Genomic DNA, 8,467 nt, shown 5'->3' on the forward strand with positions numbered 1-8,467 from the left:
GAGGGCGGGGGCTGTGCTGACGGAGGAGGTGCCTGCAGAGGCTGGAGGGAAATGGGGAACCGGTGTGGACGCAGGGGCGTGGGTGCAGGTGCGTGCGTGCAGGGGCGTGGGCGCAGGGGCGTGGATGCAGGGGTGTGGACGCAGGGAAGTGGACGCAGGGTCGTGGGCGCAAGGGCATGGGCGCAGGAGTGTGCGCGCACGGGAGTAGACGCAGGGGCGTGGGCACAGGCGCGTGCGTGCAGGGGCGTGGGTGCAGGGGCGTGGGCGCAGGGCCGTGGGTGCAGGGGCGTGGGTGCAGGCGCGTGCGTGCAGGGGCGTGAGCGCAGGGGCGTGAGCGCAGGGGCGTGGGCGCAGGGGCGTCGGCGGAGGGGTGTGCGTGCAGGGGCGTGGGTGCAGGGGCGCGGGTGCAGGGGCGTGGGTGAAGGCGCGTGCGTGCAGGGGCATGGGCGCAGGGGCGTGGGCGGAGGGGCGTGCGTGCAGGGGCGTGGGTGCAGGCGCGTGCATGCAGGGATGTGGGCGCAGGGGTGTGGACGCAGGGGCATGGACTCAGGGGCGTCGGCACAGGCGCGTGGGCACAGGCGCTCGGGTGCAGGAGCTCCAGCGAAGGTGGAGGGTGGTGTGGAGGTAGCCGTGGGCGAGGAGCAGGAGGAAACAGGAAGGGGTGACCCCGAGCAGGTCACCGAGTCAGCATTTCCGTGATCTGCAGGTGGCAGCTGAACAGAGAAAGGGTCCTGGGCTCCTGGCCAGGCCGGGGTCACCTGCCTGGGTCTCCGGGACGCCATCTCCCAGCCTCTGCCTCTGAGCCCAGGGTTCACGGGGAAACGGAGGAGGGGGGTGGGAAGCAGTCAGGGCCCAAGGGTCTCTGGTCCCTAACACTGTCTCCCGTGACCTCAAGGCCATGGAAAGCTGGCTTTTTTTCTGGAAGATGGAGCTCACTCCTCCCTCATCTCCCGGGGGCATGGGGGACCCTTCCTCCTCGTGTCCCTGCTCCTGGAGGGACAGAAGCCCAGCAGCCCTGGACTCTCTGTGGTCACAGCCCTGGGCGTGGGCCTCGCTCACTCCCGTCTGTGGTGGCCGCGCTCTCGTGTCAGCAACACCCCGAGGACGCACGTGCCTCCACCCCCACGGCGAGCAGTGAGAGGCAGGTTGGTCCAGGCCCCGTGAGCCCTGACACGCGGTCCTCCCGGCCTCAGCTTCGTGCAGGTGTCGACGGCCCTCACCCCATCCTCCTCTGACCCCACCAGCTTCCGAAGCCTCACTGGGCCCCCGGGAGGCACTGACCAGCCACACATGGTCCTCCTGCCTTTTCCCTGGCCTCTGACACACTCCCCAGAACCACAGCGAGCCCACGGCCGGCCCTGCTCGGCCACGTGCCATCCCTCACCTGTCAGGCTCTGTCCCCCAGAGTGCAGTGTCCTGGGGTCCATCCTCCACCTGGCTGGGTACCACGTTCTCCAGGAAGCCTTCCCTGATGCTCTGGACCCTCGGTCGTGCCGGCAGCGTAGACACAGCTGCGCTAGGCCTGCTCACAGCTGGGGTCCTCACAGCTGGCCATGCCGCCCCCCCAGCCCCCGGCTGCGTCTCGTTCTGTCTGCGGCTCCGGCGCAACGGGAATTCCACCACTGTTGAGATAACAGCTCCTACTTATGGTTGTGTACTATCGCCCCTCCCTAGAACACGAATCTCTGTTTGGGTTTAATGCATTTGAATTGTGCCACATCAATGATCAGTAACCAGACGGGGCAGACCATCCATTCCTTGGGGCCAAGGGTTAGAGGATGACTTCCCTGACCCAGACATAAATCCTCAGACCTTGACCTGAAAAGAACGCAGCAAGCCCATCACAGAAAGCCCTTTAACTGCTAAGGAAAACTGTGAGGAATTCACAGATGCCTTGGCTCTTTTCTCCACTGCGGTCACCTTTCTCAGCAGCAGAGGCCCCTGCGAGGTTCCTCATTTGCTCCTGGACGCCGTCCCACTGGAACCCAGAAAACAGTAGGAGATTCAGACCGGAGGCCGGCGGAGAGAAAGAGCCTTTGTCTGCCGGGAGCGGCTGATTCCCACAGTCGCTTTCACACACACACACAAAGGAAGGCCGTGGACACTCCTCTGCTGTTTTCCTGTCCCTGGGTGTTTACAGAGCAGGACGGAAGGCAGGAAAGCACCTGCCGTGCAAAGCTCGGCCTGGGAAATCAGGGTGTCGGTTACAGAGTCTTTCCAAGGAAAAGGTAATGGGAGGCTGAACAGCACAAAAAGTGGGCAAAGAAAACCCGGAAATCGCCCCGGCAATGTTCACGCAGCGGGAGAGCCGAGCCAGCTGCCCCAAAGGTCTGGTTATTTGCTAGAATCGTTTGTGACCTGCCTTGGAGGACTTTCCAGGACGCTGCACCCTGATGGAAGCCATAGACCAGGCCTGAGGCGTCACGGCCGTCGTACTGCATCCGGGCACCCGGCTGCCCTCCCCACTCATCCCGGGTTGCCATCCTGGGCCCGTTTCAGACCCAAAGCAAAGTAGATGCGCCCACATCCTTCTATAAGTTACCGCTTGAATCACAGAATCGCATCTGAAGAGTAAACGCTCTCTAAACGCCAACAGCTGCTGGGCAGTTCTTGTGCTGGATATGGGGGGCTAAGCCTCGACCTCCCGTGTCCCAGGGCGCTGTCAAAGGAAAACAGCCTTTGTGACCTAACAGCCTTGATATCAGGTTACTCGTAGATTATTCTGGGGGCCTGTTGCCTGACTCGGCGTGTGCAGTACACCTAAAGGGTTACACAATACTGAAACCACAGCCATGGGCATGATGGATGTTTCTGATATATTAAACTTTTCCTTAGATTGTATGTGCAAGCCCAACTGTACCATTACTGCTCAAGTTTTAGAGGGTTTCCGACTTATGCCAGGGGAGCAGAAGAAGATGTTTTCAGAGCGCCTTAGAAGGATTAGCGTCAAATCTGCAGAAAAAGGAGTGGGTTTGGATTTGAATCTCACTAGTGCCTGAGTATCTCCCCCAGCTGGGTTTACTCTGTCTGCCTGAGGACTCTGGGCTCTGCACATCAACCACTCCGTCCGAGCTGTGATACCAGGACCCTCGACCAAACTCCAGCAGGGCCGCTGGCCCGAGGCTGTGTCCTGGGGGCCCAGACCCCATGGAAACACCTGCCCCAAAAGCTCAGGGTCGCCGGGGGAATTCACCATCTGTCCCACCCACACCCGGCCGTAGCCCTGGCCTTTCAGAGCGTTTACTAAAAAGGGGTGACAAGTGTGGGTCCTTCCTCTGTCCCTCTGAGATGCCCATGTACCCTCCCACAGCTCGGAAGCATCCTTCTCAGGGGCCTGAGCACCACGCCCTCGAGACGGAGCCTTCAGGAAGGACGGGCTGGCCTCCCAGGCCCTGGGGAGGGTGCGGCCCTGGGGAGGGTGCATCCCCAACTTGGCAACTGTCAGCTACAGACACGCGGCCCGGCTGCGGAACAGGGACGGATGTCGGCACCGCCTGCTGGTCCCCTCTCTCCCATCCCCGCTCCTTCAGCCTCCTGCTGAGGCACCATTACCCCTGCGTGAACCCCAGGGGCCCTCGGCTCTCCCCGCCGTGGGTGGGAACTGAACAGAGCCTGTTGTCACTGCTTCAACTGAAGTCCAGCTGTGTTTGTCTTCGACGGGCTTCAAAGGTCAGGAAACTCACAGTCACACCCAAGCCTTGATCTGGAGGGAGGCACAGTGGCTCCCAAGACGTCCTGATGAGACTCGGGTGTGGTGAGCGAGACAGTGGCTTTGGAAGGATCGGGGGCCAGAGACGCGGGAGCTTTGGGCTGGGACGCTGTGGACACAGGCCCGTGACAGTGGAGCTGGAGGACGGCCGGGGAGGAGAGAGAGGGGAGAGAGAAACATGAGCATGTGCTTGCGTTTGGGTTTGGAGGATTCTCCTACAGAAAAATTGGGGCCCGCTCGCTGAGCTAACGGCCCCACCTGCTCGTGCGCCTCCCAAAGGCTGCTTGGACCGTGGATTTTCACAGGGAAACATAAAATGGCCAGGTACGTGCCAGTCACTTCCGGACCCACAGGGTTTCCATCTCCATCGGGGCAGCAGCCGGGCGCTCTGCTTCCTCCACATAAGCGCCTCTCCAAGATGCCGGGCCTGGCGGTGGGGCTCCTGGATGGGACACGCTGCCCTGCAGATTATCTTGCGCTCATCCGCGGTGCCCACGGCTCACAGGTGCCAGCCGAGCGCCCGCCATCCCAGCAGCTGACCGAGATTCTGGGGACGCAGGGGTCAAACGACCAGGCCCACCCATGTCTTCACAGAGCTTGGGGACCACAGACCACAGCAAACAGAAAAAGACCTGCTCTAACTGGATAGTAACAACAGAGACGTGATCTACGTGGATAATAATAAAGTGGATAACTATAAGAAAGACCTGATATAAATGGATAATAAGAAAGACATGACACAATAGACATTAACAATAAAGACGTGATCTAATTGGATAACAATAATAAAGGCCTGGGCTTTCCTGGTGGCTCAGTGGTTAAGAATCCGCCTGCCAATGCAGGGGACACGGGTTCAATCCCTAGTCCGGGAAGATCCCACATGCCGCGGAGCAACTAAGCCCGTGCACCACAACTATAGCCTGCGCTCTAGAGCCCACGAGCCACAACTACTGAGCCCTTGTGCCACAACTACTGAAGCCCACACGCCTAGAGCCCGTGTTGTGCAACAAGAGAGGCCACCACAATACGAAGCCCACGCACCACTGCGAAGAGTAGCCCCCACTCGCCGCAACTAGAGAAAGCCCGTGTGCAGCAACAAAGACCCAATGCAGCCCAAAATTAATTAATTAATTAAAAAATAATGATAGCAAAGGCCTGATAAAACAGGATAGTAATAATAAAGACATGACACACTGGACGTTATCAGTAAGGACACGACATAATGGATAATAAAAATAAAGACACGGGGGCTTCCCTGGTGGCGCAGTGGTGGACAGTCCGCCTGCCGATGCAGGGGACACGGGTTCGTGCCCCGGTCCGGGAAGGTCCCACATGCCGCGGAGCGGCTGGGCCCGTGAGCCATGGCCGCTGAGCCTGCGCGTCCGGAGCCTGTGCTCCGCAACGGGAGAGGCCACAACAGTGAGAGGCCCGCGTACCGCAAAATAAAATAAAATAAAGACACGACCTAACTAGATATTAACAAGAGCCAGCAAGGAAAGCAAAGCAGGCTGGGTTGGAGGGTGGTGTCGAAGGCCGTCTCCTGGGCAGGACTGAGAGAGAGACAGGTGGACATGGGGGGCCGGAGGCGTGGGGACAGAGGGCCCTGGCAGAGGGGACAACAGCAAACACTGTGGGACAGGCACAAGCATGGCCCAGGTGAGGACCAGCAAGACAGCCCAAGTGCCTGGAAAAGCGTGAAGGTGGGGGGACAGTAGGGATGGCGTGCAGAGGTTGGCAGAAGCTGATCGTGGGGCCCTGTGGGCCAGGGTTGGAGTCTGGGGTCCACCGAGGTGTGTTAGCAAGCCACCAGGGGGTCTGTGTGGGAGAGCGACAGAGCCATCCCAGAAATGGTCATTCCCCAGGGAGATGACAAAGGCCAGAGGGTGAGATTCGTGCCGCGTCCTCCCCATGGATTTAAAACCCTGTCGGTTCCACACAAAACCCTGCACACGTTGTCCATAATCGCCAAAACTTGGAAGCAACCGAGGTGTCCTTCTATAGGTGATGGATAAACTAACAGTGCTATATCCAGACGACGGAGTATTTACTTAGGGCTAAAAAGAATTGCGCCTTCAAGCCATGAAAGGCATGAAGGAGACTTCAATGCATATACCTGAGCGAAAGAAGCCAATCTGAAAAGGCTACAGACTGTGTGATTCCAACTCTGCGACATCCTGGAAAGGGCAAAACTGTGGAGAGAGTGAAAGACGAGCGGTTGCCAGGGGTTGAGAAAGGAGGGATGAAGAGGTGGCGCACAGAGGGTTCTCAGGGCAGTGAAACGACTCTGCATGCCACTGTCATGGTGGACACCCGTCATTATCCATTTGTCCAAACCCACAGAACGTCCAACACCAAGAGTGAACCCCAGTGTGAACCAGGGACTTAGGGTGAGTATGGCGTGTCACTGTAGGTGCGGCGATTTTAGCAAACGTCCCACCTGATGGGGATGCTGATGACGGGGACACTGTGGCGTGTGGGCAGGGGTGTAGGGGACTCCTCAGTCGGCTGCCGTCTCCACATCCAGAAGCGCGCCACACCTGCCACAAAGGCCACTGCAGTCCTCAGGTGGAGCAGGTGTCTCCGCCCAGGGTGACTGGGCTGACACCGCAGTTCTCGGGGGCTGTCCGGGACACCCCTGCTGTAAGTGGGGTTCCTCTGTGCCTTCCTTTATCCCGCGTGTGGTTTGTGACAAACACCATCTCTTTGGGGCAACCTGAACTTAACAATGTCAGGCGGCGTCCGCCAGGACAGGTGCCGGGTGAGGGTGAGAAAGCAGTTACGTCAGCAGACAAGGAGCTCCACGACCCACAGTGGTGTTTGTTAAAAACGCAGGTCCCTGGCTCCGCCTCAGACGTATTCAGCGGGACCCCCTCCTGTTGGGACCTAGGAATTCCTATCTTTAAGCAGTTCCCTAAGTGATTCTCCTGGACTCCGAGCTTGAGAAGCACTGATCCCGCTGACACCGTGACAGACAAGCGCACACACCCGACCTGTTAGAATCGTATCTCACAAATAAGGAAATGCGACATTACTGAGCCCAGGGGTCTGTCCTACAACCTAGCAAGAGACAGAACCGCAGTCCAAACGGATTGCGAGCGACCCCACAGCAGCGGTTTCCGTGCTGAGTTACAACCAGCCCCAGGGGGAGCTCTGTGGCGTTCGCATCACTCTTTAAAGAAGATTTATTTATTATTTAATTTATTTTTGGCTGCTTTGGGTCTTGGTTGTGGCATGCGGGATCTTCATTGAGGCAGGCGGGATCTTTCGTGGCGATACGTGGGCTTCTCTCTAGTTGTGGCGTGCAGGCTCTAGAGCGCATGGGCTCTGTAGTGGCAGCACGCGGGCTCTCTAGTTGAGGTGTGGGCTCAGTAGTTGTGGCGCACGGGCTTAGCTGCCCTGCGGCACATGGGATCTTAGTTCCCCAGCCAGGGATCGAACCTGCGTCCCCTGCATTGGAAGGCAGATTCTTTACCACTGGACCACCAGGGAAATCCCGAGTTCACATCCCTGATGACCAGTGGTCAGTGGTTGGTACCCACCCTCTGAGACACCCCGATATCGTGTTTACAGCATGCATTCTTTGGGATGAGGCTGGGTGCATTCAAATGCTTGATTTCCTTTGCTGAAAGGTCTGGGGGCGTCTTCTAAGACGCAGGAAATCAGTCAGGCAGTTACGGGGCATCCACCTGACTGCAGTGCCCAGGCCCCTCTGCAGTTACTGACACGGGGTAGGGACACCACCTACCAGCCCGAATGAAAGTCTTCCATGTGGCGCTTTGTTTATGACCTCCAAAGAACTGTGCACAAGGAAATCTTCCTAAAAATAGATTTAACGGAATTTGTCTGAAGAGGTTAGAAAACATCCTTCCTTCTCACTGGGCGGGAATATTAGACTTCTGTGAATTCTCACCACATCCTTCGTCTGCCCCAACGTTCCTTATAGGATTCATCATCTGTCTGCGAAGCCTGTGTGTTTTGTGCCATTTCATCTAATTGAAGAGACGCCAAAGGCCAAGAAAATCATTTTAACTGATGGTCAGAATCCCAGGACTCAGCAGGAGAAAAACATGGAGCCATGGGTACGTTCAGGTTTAACTCTATTTCTGCAGAAGAAAATGCTATTTAAGAACAATGCTCTGTTGTGATTCCAACTCTGCCATGAAAAAATAAATGTTTTCAAGAGGGAAAAGTAAATTTTCAAAGAATCCCCACAAGTTAACAGCAACACTGGAGTCCATACTCACGTCCAGTGCAAACAAGGGGGCGTGCACCGCGTTTTTACACACTTTCCATCCCAGGAGGCTGAGTAAGGAGTGTCGGTGTGATGGAAGCGGCAGAGCTGCCGAGCGGCTCAAGAGTGGGGTGCGTAGCAGGACGCGTGCTTTCTCCTCCGGAGCTGAGGGATGCGGACTCCAAGGCACATCGAGGAGACGACCTCTGGCTCTCCTGCCCGTCAGAGCCTCGCCCTGAATCCCCATCACAGAACCATTCTGTCCAGGGCTTCAAGCCATCTCTCCACCGTGTGCGTCAGAACTGCTTGCCCGGTACTGGTGCTGAAGCCATGACCCACCTCTGCTGCCCTGGTCTGTCTCAGACCCTGCATGCCCCTCCCAAAGCGGCTGCGGTTGACGCTTCCGTGCGCGGCAGAGGGTCAGAGCAAAGAGCACCGGAGACCTTGTGTGCAACAGCCCACGTCTGCCACACTCGTCCAAACTCCGGCTCGAAACTCAACAGGGTGCAGTGGACAACCTCTAGACA

Source organism: Globicephala melas, chromosome 21 (genome assembly GCF_963455315.2).
Source record: "Globicephala melas chromosome 21, mGloMel1.2, whole genome shotgun sequence".
Taxonomy (NCBI): Eukaryota; Metazoa; Chordata; class Mammalia; order Artiodactyla; family Delphinidae; genus Globicephala; species Globicephala melas.